Source organism: Taudactylus pleione, unplaced genomic scaffold, assembly GCF_031769625.1.
Source record: "Taudactylus pleione unplaced genomic scaffold, aTauple2 ptg000006l, whole genome shotgun sequence".
NCBI lineage: Eukaryota > Metazoa > Chordata > Amphibia > Anura > Myobatrachidae > Taudactylus > Taudactylus pleione.
In genome coordinates, this window is record NW_028284409.1 from 15461513 (window position 1) to 15473263 (window position 11751).

An 11751-nucleotide genomic window follows, 5' to 3' on the forward strand; every position below is an offset into this window, starting at 1 on the left:
AGAGCCTAATTATTAAGGTAGCAGGGATAGCAGCTGCTATGAGCCCTGACAGCTGAGGCAGAGCACTCTACGGGGCTCAAAAGTTAGGACCTGGGTCAGACGAAGAATGTAACAATGAGAAAATAAGTTATTGCTTATTTTCACAACTGCATATTTTATTTATTAACAGTTTCTTATATAGCGCAGCATATTCCGTTGCGCTTTACAATTGCATATATAGCTGTATATATATATATATATGTACATATATGTATATAAGTATATATACATATATATTTATAGTATAAATAAACATGACCAACACTATTTTAGGCATATTTCTACTTACATAAGAAATATCTGCAAATTTTATAATGCCAGGGGTCCCACATACTTTCCATCCCTTTCATTTATTACAATCCAATGTGCTGAGTAGGTGAGCTCTAACATTGGCTATTTAGTGATTCCCAGGCTTTAGCAATTAGAAAATAAATTAGAAACATGGGAACCAGACATTGTGGTCAATTCAATTAGATGTTTACTTGAATCATAAAGCTTGTGTACATCACCGCAAGGCGCGCACCCGAGAAATGCGAGATTCAATAACAAATGGGGATTACAAAGGTGACATGGGAGAAGTGCTTGAAAAAGTGTGAAAATCATCATGAATCCCAAAGAAGAGGCAATTGAGATATCAATGTGATATGATATAGAGGGAGATCCGGGTACTCACCGCTGCATATGCAATTTTGAGCTATTATTGATCTCAGGTGTTTCTTCACTTGAGGCTGATGTGAATGGGTGGCAACTGGGTGTTTGCACATAGGGTAAGTGTGTCGTGGACATGTAGATAGAATTATGGGTTATTCAGAGTTGGGCATATGCATATATCCATCCTTTTTCAGAAGGATCTTTTGCAGCAAGGATAGGGCTGGTGCAAATGCAGCGTTGCTTTCACAAGTGGATGGATGGGGGCAGTGCAATTGTAGAGCGGCATCCGACTTTGAATACTGGTGGATATTTGCATTTAATTCTAAGCCAGAAAGCATCTGGAATTGCAGCAACACTGAATCAGGCCCTATGTGTCTAATATCACCCACGAAAATCATGCTCAAACCGCAGTTTCTGTATTAGTTATCTATTGCTACATTGTACTAACAGCAGAAAGAAGAATAGGTCACAAATATCTCCTGCGTTCAGCAAAGCAGCGCAGGTCACCACAGTCCTCATTTCTTTTATTGCTGTCTGCAGTGCTTTTAAAAATAAAATAAAAAAACAAGCTTTTTGCAGATTGATGCCCCTACGGCTAACACCATCTAGACATGGAGTTAGCCATTGTCAGCATACTATGGCATATTATTTTAAACATTTTTCCAGAGAGAGATCTCCAGTACCTTAATGTATTGCTTGCACTTATATGGCTTGATGGCCATGCATGGGAATATCACTGGAAATTCTCACCTACTTCTAGACATATGTATTTTTATATCAAATACAGGTATCTTGTATATAATAAGTGTTTAACTATTTGCTAAGGCCATACCTTTGAGGCTATTTGCTAAGGCCATACCTTTGAGGCTATTTGCTAAGGCCATACATTTGAGGCTATTTGCTAAGGCCATACCTATGAGGCTGTGCAAAATCTAAGGCCCTCATTCAGAGCCACTCGCAAACAGCAGTACGCTCGTTGCGTTCCGATGTTGAATAACCGCGCATGCGTCGGTGTAACACTGCGCATGTGCGTACGGCAGATTGCAAGCTTTTTTGGTCTCGTTCGTCAAATAGCGTACAGGAAGTGACATGTCAAATGTGATTGACAGAACAGGGCGTTTTTGGGTGTTGACGGGGGTGGAGATGGAAAAACGCAGGCGTGGCGAGGCGTTTTTGGGGCGTACATACATTAGCAGATGCGAGCGTAAAATGTGTTCGGACCGACTCATACGTCACTGGATGATCCTCTTTCCCTTCAAAATACTCGCACAGCTTAGGGTCTGGATTACTCGACCACATTGGCGATGGCCTTCTCCTCCGTCCCGGGACTCCACGATGTTGTTGCGATTAATCGCGGGAGGGCTGAAAAGCAATTAGTGTTGGATTGAAAACCGGCTTGGTATGTGTATTGCAATCAGTTTTTTGGGATAGCACAAAACCGTACGCAGGTGGAAATCAGAGCTGCTAATGTCAGGATGACACAATCAATTTGCGTACATTTGTGGGGGTTTATTTTGCCCTCAATTTGGTGGTTAGGGCCTATTGTAACAATAATGTCATCATGTTTTAATTTTCTCACCATTTTATTTTTGCCTCTTGAATTTGCCTCGTTATATGAATTTTTAAACGTTCCTTAAAGAGCCCATTTTTTTTTTTTTGCCAGTTTTTGCCTTTTGGTCCAGGATTAAATGTAACCCATTTGTACAATAATTTCACAATCCAATGTCAGATTTTTGGTGTCAATTTCTTGCTCAAACAAAAAATAAATTAATAAAAAATTTGGGGACATCTTTTTTTGGCAAAGATCTGTCCCAAAATCAAACAAATTGGCCCAACATAACTGTTGACATAAACATACAACAAAAAATTAAAAACATTTCACAAGAAAGGAGAGGGAAGTTTTGACCAGAAAGGAATATGAGCCAAGCACAGAAGGATTGTGGGAAAAGTCACCATTGCTGTCACCGTTTTTTCACCCGTTTGGATGGGGGAGGGAGGGCGCCAGACCGGGTCCGGGATGTCATCGGGCTGGCCTGTCCAGAGGCAGATGTTGTGGCCTCTGGACTAGGCACAGGGCTAGGCACATTTGGAGGATTGGCTGATGTTGTGCCAGAGGTGGAGGATCCTGATGTTCCGGCAGGAAGGGAGGTCGGCTCCACCATGTGCTGGCGAACGAGCTGCTCCAGGGCATTGGCGATGCGGATGTTGGCCCTGGTATTTTCCGCCAGGGCCTGACCAATGGTCACGTTGGCCGCAGCATTTTGCTCCAGGGCCTCAGCCACCCGTAGCAGACTGGCGTCCATCCTCTGCAGAATCTCCGTATGGAAATCCAATTTGAAATTGAGTTCTGTGAGGAGGGACACTGCCTGCGAGGGGGATTGCCCTGGACTGGCTTCTGCAGGGTCCTCAGCCGGATGTACTGGTTCCTCCCCTGCCGAGCCAGTAGAAATTCAGCGGCCAAGGCTCCCCTCTGGAGCAGACTCATCCGCCTGTGTCTCTGTTAGGAAAAAAGAGAAAAGACTCACATTAGAATCTAGATATTGGCACAATAACATTTCAGAGTTGGTGACATCAAAAGATTTACCAGGGCCAACATGAGGAGCCGCAAAGTCTGGCATGTCCGTATCCATGTTGGACACGCCAAACACCTCCACAGGCTGCACACACCCCTGTGCCAGCTCTTCTAAATCCGTCAACTCCAATGACACAGGGGTGGGACCCCCACCTGTCCCCCTTGCATGCCTAGCCCTGTCCGCGAGTTTTTCCTTTAGGCGATATTTGAAGTCGCCCCATCTGTGGGAAAAAATGGAAGCCATTATCCTTTTGTTTAAAATGGTGTTTGTTTTTAGGGGGGGCAAATGTTTACTTACCGCCGTTTGACATCCCGGGCTAGACGGACATAATCACCCACCCTATTGACAGCAACGGCTACCTCTTCCCACATTCTCCCCTTCTGGCTTAGACTCATATTCCTGTCTGCCTGTGGCAGGATGTCCACACACTTCTGTATCAAAACCTCCATCTCCTTTCTTGTGAAATGTGGCTGCCTTTTTTTTTTTGGCAGCTTTGGCCGGAATACTGGGCCCAGCAGCCTCTTCCATGTCATCCTCCTCACCTATTTGTGTAAATATTCATATTTCACAAAATCACAACTTGCCCAATCTTATGTTTCAAATTAATCATTGATACAAAATGCATGAAAGACTTACCGTCTGACTCTTGGGCATTGTTTCCCTGGTCTGTCGCCATGTCTGAGGTCCAAACAAGAAATACACCAGAATTTTAATGTGTTTTCGTGACGTATTTATACATGCGTCCTTATTTTGCGGCCGCATCATTGATTGTGCGTTCCTATGATCCCTCCTTAATTTGTGCGGGAAACGAAACACTATTTATGGCTTGGTGTGTCTCGAGTCGAGGTGGCGTTTTTGGATTGTTGGAGGTTACCTTGGCTGGAGTTTCTTGTTTGCGGATAAAGGAGTTGGCGGTTGGAGTTTATTTTGTTTGGTAGATTTGCGTTTTTATTTTCCGTTCTCTTATTTTTTTTTGGCCTCGTTTCTTGATTTGGTAAGTTTTGTGAAGTCTAACTTTTGATCAATTGTTGTCTCATTGTGTTTCTTCTTGTTTTTAATTTTTGGATCCATAATTTCATATATTTTAGCTTTTTATTAATTTCGGACCCAAAGACCTTTTGATTTGGACTCTTATATATTTGCTCTTGGTAAGTCCATTTTTTATCTTGTATTTGTGAACTAATTAGCGCATTTTTCTCAGTTTGTATAGTGACTTGTATTTGCGAACTAATTAGCGCATTTTTACTACTTACTATTGTGACTTGTATTTGCGAACTAATTAGCGCATTTTTACTACTTACTATTGTGACTTGTATTTGCGAACTAATTAGCGCATTTTTACTACTTACTATTGTGACTTGTATTTGCGAACTAATTAGCGCATTTTTACTACTTACTATTGTGACTTGTATTTGCGAACTAATTAGCGCATTTTTAAATGCTTATTAATCCTGTAAAATTTTTTGTGGTTGCCCTTTCGCTTTTTTGGCAAACATTTCAACCCATTTTGATGTACTGTGTGCAATGTCGTTTTGCTCTTTTGACAAATGTGTGTTTCGCATATTTTAAGTTTTGTCTAGCACAAAATTTAGAAACAAAAATGCACAGAGTGAAATTTGTCAAATTATTTTTGTGATTAATTTCAGTTTGGACGTATCATGACAATACCCCGGCATGTAAGCAGCAATGGATGGTATCATCAAGCTAAGTTGTTTTTAATTTTCTTTTGGGGTGGGTCCAAAGCCTTACATTCCAATCTTGCCATTTCAGGTTGATCTTGGGTGGATTGTTCTGGCCATGCTCCCGGAAGCCGACCAACCTCAATCTCGTCCCAGGCGTAGGCATCGTAGGCGTGCAAGGCCCCAGATATTTCGAACACGTGTCACCCTTTTTGGAATGCCTGATGATGAGGTTTTAAGACGCTACCGTCTTCCTCCCAAAATCATCATAGACACTCTCTCATTAATAGAGAGTGATCTTGAGCGGCAAATTGACAGTCCTACAGCAATACCACCACTTACGCAATTTATGGCGGTGTTACATTTCTGTGCCTCAGGATCGTTTCAAACAACGGTGGGAATAGTGGCGGGCATCTCACAATCCTCCTTTTCCCGGATCCTGAGGGCAGTGATGGAGGCACTTTTCAAGCACCTCCATCATTTTATTCAAATGCCTTTGGATATGGGTGCCCTTAGTGTGGCCAAGGCCAATTTTTACCAAATAGCTGGCTTCCCACACATCATAGGGGTTGTGGATGGTACTCACATACCACTTCAGCCTCCAGCACGGCTGGAGGCCATATTTCGAAACAGGAAACACTATCACTCCCTGAATGTAATGGTGGTATGTGATGCCTCCCTCCAGATCCTGTCCCTGAATGCAAAATTACCAGGAAGTGCACATGACTCCTTCGTCATCCGGCAATCAGGGATATGGCACAAATTAACCAACCTACAAGCTGGTGATACGTGGCTTCTGGGTAAGTGGAGACCTTTAGTACCTAACAATGTTAAGCTTGATACACAGTGATCCTGATGTTGTCTATTCTTTTTCACAGGAGACAGTGGATACCCTTGCATGCCCTGGCTGCTCACTCCTTATTTGGCTCCCACACCAGGTCCACAAAGTGAGTTTAATACCGCACTTACAGCCACCAGGCAAGTGGTGGAGCGCTGTATCGGCCTTTTAAAAGGCCGATTCAGATGCCTCCACCGCTCTGGTGGCGAGCTCATGTATTTGCCGGATATGGTTTCGAAAATTGTGGTCCTGTGTGGGATCTTTCACAACATCGCCATAAGGAGTGGTGTTCCAATGCAGCCAGAGGTTGCCTTACCTGAGGATGGCCCCCCCGAGGTTGGTCGGAGGTCAGTATGTGGGGGGGCCATACGCGATGATGTGGTGGCCCGATATTTTAGGTAATTATTGATCAAACAACAGTGTGTATACCCAATGTGTTACGGTTTTTTAACGTTCATCTTTTTTGATATTAATTCTTGCACCATCTTCTGTTTGTTTGCATAATCTTTGGCACTCCCACGATGACTACTTCCTGCTACCCTTCAAAAACCTTTCTGTTGAAACTTCGGGAATATATTCTGACACCAATATTGCAACGCCATATTTTTGAAATCATGTGGGCATGGACCTTCGTCAACCAGTTCTTGATTTGTTGTGTGTTTGTTTAGTGTTTTTGGTATGTGGTGTTTTTCTGATTATCACTGTGTGTTTTGTTTGTGAGTGACCACTTTGTATTTTGATTTCTGTTGTGAATAAATATTTGGAGAGTGTAATTTGTTTCCTTTTTGGGCACGTTAGAAGCAAGTGTAAACAAACTCCCAAACGTTAATTTTACCTAAGGGGTAACCCAGTAATGAAGCAAGTGGAGCTAAAATGTAATATGTTTTTGGGGTACTAACCAACACAACAAGGAATCGTGTACAATCAGTTGCCTTCGTAAGATTGTCCTAAGCAGTTTGGCCACCAAATAGGAACCTGAAAAATGGTGTAAACTATCATGTTGACCACCACAAAAAAGGAAAATGACATTGGTACTGGGAGGTGTTTCTTGTGCCTGTTTGCATTCAAAATACAACACACAATCTGTAGTGAGATTCTGTGGCAAACCTTGCTTGAAGAGTCTACTTATGTCAGTGTAAAGAATCTTGGATTTACTCCAAACGCATGAGACAGAGCTTGATTTAAAACAGATTTATTAAGAAACAATTTGTAAAAAAATGAAAAAAAAAAAACTAATTCCTAAGGAGGACCAACAGATGGTCAAGGCCCTGCATAAGCCCGGTGACCTGCTCCCGCATACGGCCCACACAATTAACGATCTCTTCCCGACGCCTCTGTTCCTCTGTGGGTGACAAAAGTTTGAGGATTAATAAATCGATAATGAAGCAACATTGTAAAAAAACACAAAACAAGCAAACCAAAACTTACAAGCTTGTGGGCCAAAAAAACATTACATGGATAAAACCCAGCACCCCAAAATGTCTAAGGGCAAAAATACAAGGGCCCTAAAAAAAGGCACACAGGTGTGATATGTGTATGGTGACATCAGCAGGAACAGGTAAAGACAACCCCCAAAAATACCCTAAGGCGACAAAAAGTCAAAAAAAATGGGGACGACACATGATTACATACAAACAGTTTGTGGTGTCCAAAATAAACTTTAAAAACATACCGTTCTCCAAAACGACAGAGCCAGAAGCCACTCCCTGGACCACCTCGGAGGTGGCTACATTCCCCAACCCGAGGGGCAAGGTGTTTTTGGGATCCTGGGAGGGGGTATTTGGAGGAGGGACGGATGGAGGAGAGGGGGAATTGGGCTGGAGGGGAAGTAGGCCTGAAATTTTGGCCACAGGGTCTGGGGAGGAGGGGGTAATAGAGGAATTGGGGGTTGGAGAGAGGGGCCGGGACCGGCGTCTTGTGTGGCGATGCCGCCATAGTGTTTGCTGTGCCCCTAAAAAATGACAAAAATATTGTGGTTAGTTTCAACAGGAAACCAAAAAAATAAAAAATAAAAATAAAAATAAAAAAAAACCACAATAGGACAGACATGAAAACATGCACATGCAGATATGACTACAATGACTCAATAGGACAGACATGAAAACATGCACATGCAGATATGACTACAATGACTCAATAGGACAGACATGAAAACATGCACATGCAGATATGACTACAATGACTCAATAGGACAGACATGAAAACATGCACATGCAGATATGACTACAATGACTCAATAGGACAGACATGAAAACATGCACATGCAGATATGACTACAATGACTCAATAGGACAGACATGAAAACATGCACATGCAGATATGACTACGATGACTCAATAGGACAGACATGAAAACATGCACATGCAGATATGACTACAATGACTCAATAGGACAGACATGAAAACATGCACATGCAGATATGACTACAATGACTCAATAGGACAGACATGAAAACATGCACTTGCAGATATGACTACAATGACTCAATAGGACAGACATGAAAACATGCACATGCAGATATGACTACAATGACTCAATAGGACAGACATGAAAACATGCACACGCAGTTAGGGCCCACAAGATAAACTTGAAAACCACAGTCCAGAACACTTACTTTCCGCAATCTGCATGCGAAAGCATGCCAGCAAGCGGGGCGTCCGCCGGTGCAGGTCCGACCACCTGCGCTCCAGCTGGCCAATATGTCGGCGTGAGCCGAAGGAGCGCAGGCGTCGACGTACCTCCGCATATGCGGAACACTTGCGCCTATTGGAGATGGGTGGAGACTGACTGGTGATCCTCCTGTCCATCACCTCCGTCAGCACCAGCAGTTCGCGCCTGGTGAATGCGGCGGATCTCATGATGGCAATGGTGTTTTTTTGACAAAATAATTTTAATAAAGCACCCCAAAAAAATTTGATTGGCTAATGTATTTGGGAAATTAACAGGACAAATTCTATTGGTTAGTGTATGAGTCATGTGTTCGACAGGGCCACAAATCTCTTGAGAGTTATGATAGGCTTGATGCAGTGACATGCGTAAGCAAATTTAAATAAAGAAATGAACCACAGAAAAATTGTGGGGAGACAAACAAATAGAACAATTGTTTAATTGGGGCTAACATGTCTTTTGATCAATAAAAGCGAAGGTTTCAGCCCTACGTATTCTGCGAGCAAATACAAACACGGACAAGATTAAAGTTTATTGCATTGTGTTGAAAAAAAACAAACAATTAAGCTAATTGATACATTGATTGGCATGATACGATTGAGGGAGGTAGGCCGGAAAAACGAGCAGGTAATCGGAATCTGACAGTTCCACTTCCGGTTTGTACTTGTGCGTGCGTTCCCTTCAAGCCATTTCGGGGATGTACGCTCGCTATTTGGCACGCTCGTTAGTCAGAGGAGGGGTCGCCTGAGTTTGGGGCGGATTTTTAGCTGCGTAGGAAAATACGAGCGAGTGCTTGAATTTAAATATTTTTTTACGTACGCCGAACGTGCGTACGCCCACTTGCGAGTGGGTCTGAATCAGGGCCCAAGTCTGAGTGACATGTCTACAGTCTTCTAGTTAATAAAAATACTGATAAATGCCATCAAACAATTATAATTAAAACCACAATGCTTTGTCATTTCACTTTTTTGTACCACATCAGCACTCTGTCAGTTTAATATTTAGGAGTGCTCAGATTTGCAGTGTGTAAGGAGGGCAGATACTTTACTTTTAATAAAGCTGCAATAAAAGACAAGGCACGGACCACATCATGCATTGCATTTTGGATGTGATGCATTCTGCCACTGATTGCATGCATATCTACGTATAGTAACGTTATATACATAAACATTTAAGTAGAGGACAGCTCTTCCGATAAGAGCTGTTCTTTGCGGTGTGGGGATCTCCAGGTTTATTACCCAGAAGTTCTTCTGGTGTCCTTCTGCGCATGTGTGGATGTTGGCCAGTGTAGGCGCGAGCTGCAGAGGACCCTGGGAGGGATTCTATTGGATCCCTCTTAGGAAAAACTCTGAAAAGAAGCCAATAGCCTGTAGATGGTGTTACCTACTGGGACCAAGCTCTGGAATGTTTTGCTTTTCAGAGCTTCGTGCATAAGCGAAATGCGGTAAAAACTCAGAAAACTGCATTTTCTGAGGCTTGATCACATTATTGCCTCCCGGTAATATATTCTGTAATTATGCTTCTTATATGGAAATGTTAGTTGTGTAGAGAAATATATTTAAATATTCAGGAGAAATATGAAAGGTACTCGTTCATGTTTTACTTTAACCTTAACTATGCAATGAAGTATCTTAATATCAATGAAATATCATAGTTTACCAATAGACTAGGGAAAGTGTTTAATAAATCAGCTAGTGTATATTTTTTAAGTTATGTAAAAACCTGCATCTCTAATATAAACAGTGATCATAGTATGCTGTGCTAAAGTTAGCATCTCCTTTTCAAACCAACCCCCTATGTTCTGTTCTCTGCAGTCTTTCAGACACATGACACCTGTTGTGCAGTCAGAAGTTATTTTAGGCACCACTGAAATCTTTCTCTTGGTTTGTTAAAACTATCCTTGAAAATACATTGCAAATGGAAACTCAGAATTGGCAAAAAATTCAAAACACACATACAGTACATAAAATGAAAAATAAAAATAAATACAAAAATATTTAACCTAAATAATACAACATGTATATAGACAATAAAATAAGCTAACAAACTGAAATTACAGTATTTTTATGAATCATATAAATATTATTACATTATATTACATATTAATATTATTAAGTTATATTACAATTATTGTTGATAGAGAAAACAAATTTAAATTTAAAAATGTACTCTGATATACTAATGAATAAATTGTATAGGAAAACATGAGTTCTGTTATAGTGGTTTTACAGCAACAATAAAATATTAGCAACCAAATAAGGTAAAATTGCTAAGATACAGTTTATGAACATGACCAACACTTTATTTTACTAGCATGAATTCAATTCTACCATATTTTTGACATGAAAGTTTACTTCAACATCGATCTATATACATGTTTTTAAATGACATTGTAAGGAAATATCTATGATATGTACATATACTGTATATGTAGAAATATAGGAATCAATTAAATATAGACTTACCAAAAGTGCTGGAAAGTAGATGGATGTTGCAAGTTAATACAGCGAAAATAGATAAGAGTCCAAGAGACAACTGGAGACTAAGGCAGGACATACAGCAAAAGTTATATAGAGGGAGGAGTAGAACAGATGACAGTTGTGGAAGAAGGTACTAAGATGCCAAATTTAGACTATTCAGCAGCTGAGAGCTGGGGCCGTGCACTGCATTTTGTGGGATATCCCCCCATGTAGACTATAGGGTTGAACAAATAATGGAATAATACATCCTGAGTGAATTAGTGTATGTTATACTGTAAGTGGACAAAAAATTGTAACCTAATGTAAATTCAGTGTTAATAGTGAAAGCCTACAATGCTGTCATTTTACATTATCTCTGTATGTACACAATATACTCTTTGTTATATGCACACAATGGGCGGGATGCAGCAAAGCAAAAAATGCTGTCAAACCGCATTTCTCATATGCATCAAGCCCCGGAATGCATCGACACGGCGGGCAACGCCATCTTCAGATGGCATTGCCCAATAGAAGCCATTTGGGCTTCTATTCGCGATGCCCACCCAGGGAGGGATCTAATCGGACGGCTCCCAGCACCCCCTGCGGCGCGCGTCCGTCTGCGCATGCACAGAAGGATTTTTGGGTCATAGAACCGGAAGTCCCACACTCACAAAGGACAGCTCTTAGTGAGAGAGCTGTCCTTTGCATTGTCCTTCATGCATACCGGCGTAATTAACGCCCAGCATCTTGACAGCATCAAACAGTCATTATACAGATGCATGCTAATGCCGTCAAAGTTGTGATTCTGTACCCAGCTGCTGTGTGACAATATACAAACGTATTGT

At 41.5% G+C, this 11751-nt stretch overlaps 1 protein-coding gene across 1 annotated transcript in view; it reads right to left on the reverse strand.

The window, feature by feature from the left end:
• The window catches only part of TXLNB (taxilin beta), a 91367-nt gene extending 80360 nt beyond the window's left edge, over positions 1-11007 (reverse strand). The window contains exon 1 of the mRNA XM_088454148.1: positions 10913-11007. The gene's annotated coding sequence lies outside the window, so the exon portion shown is untranslated. The remainder of the gene's footprint in view (positions 1-10912) is intronic.
• Between the last annotated feature and the right edge of the window lie 744 nt (positions 11008-11751).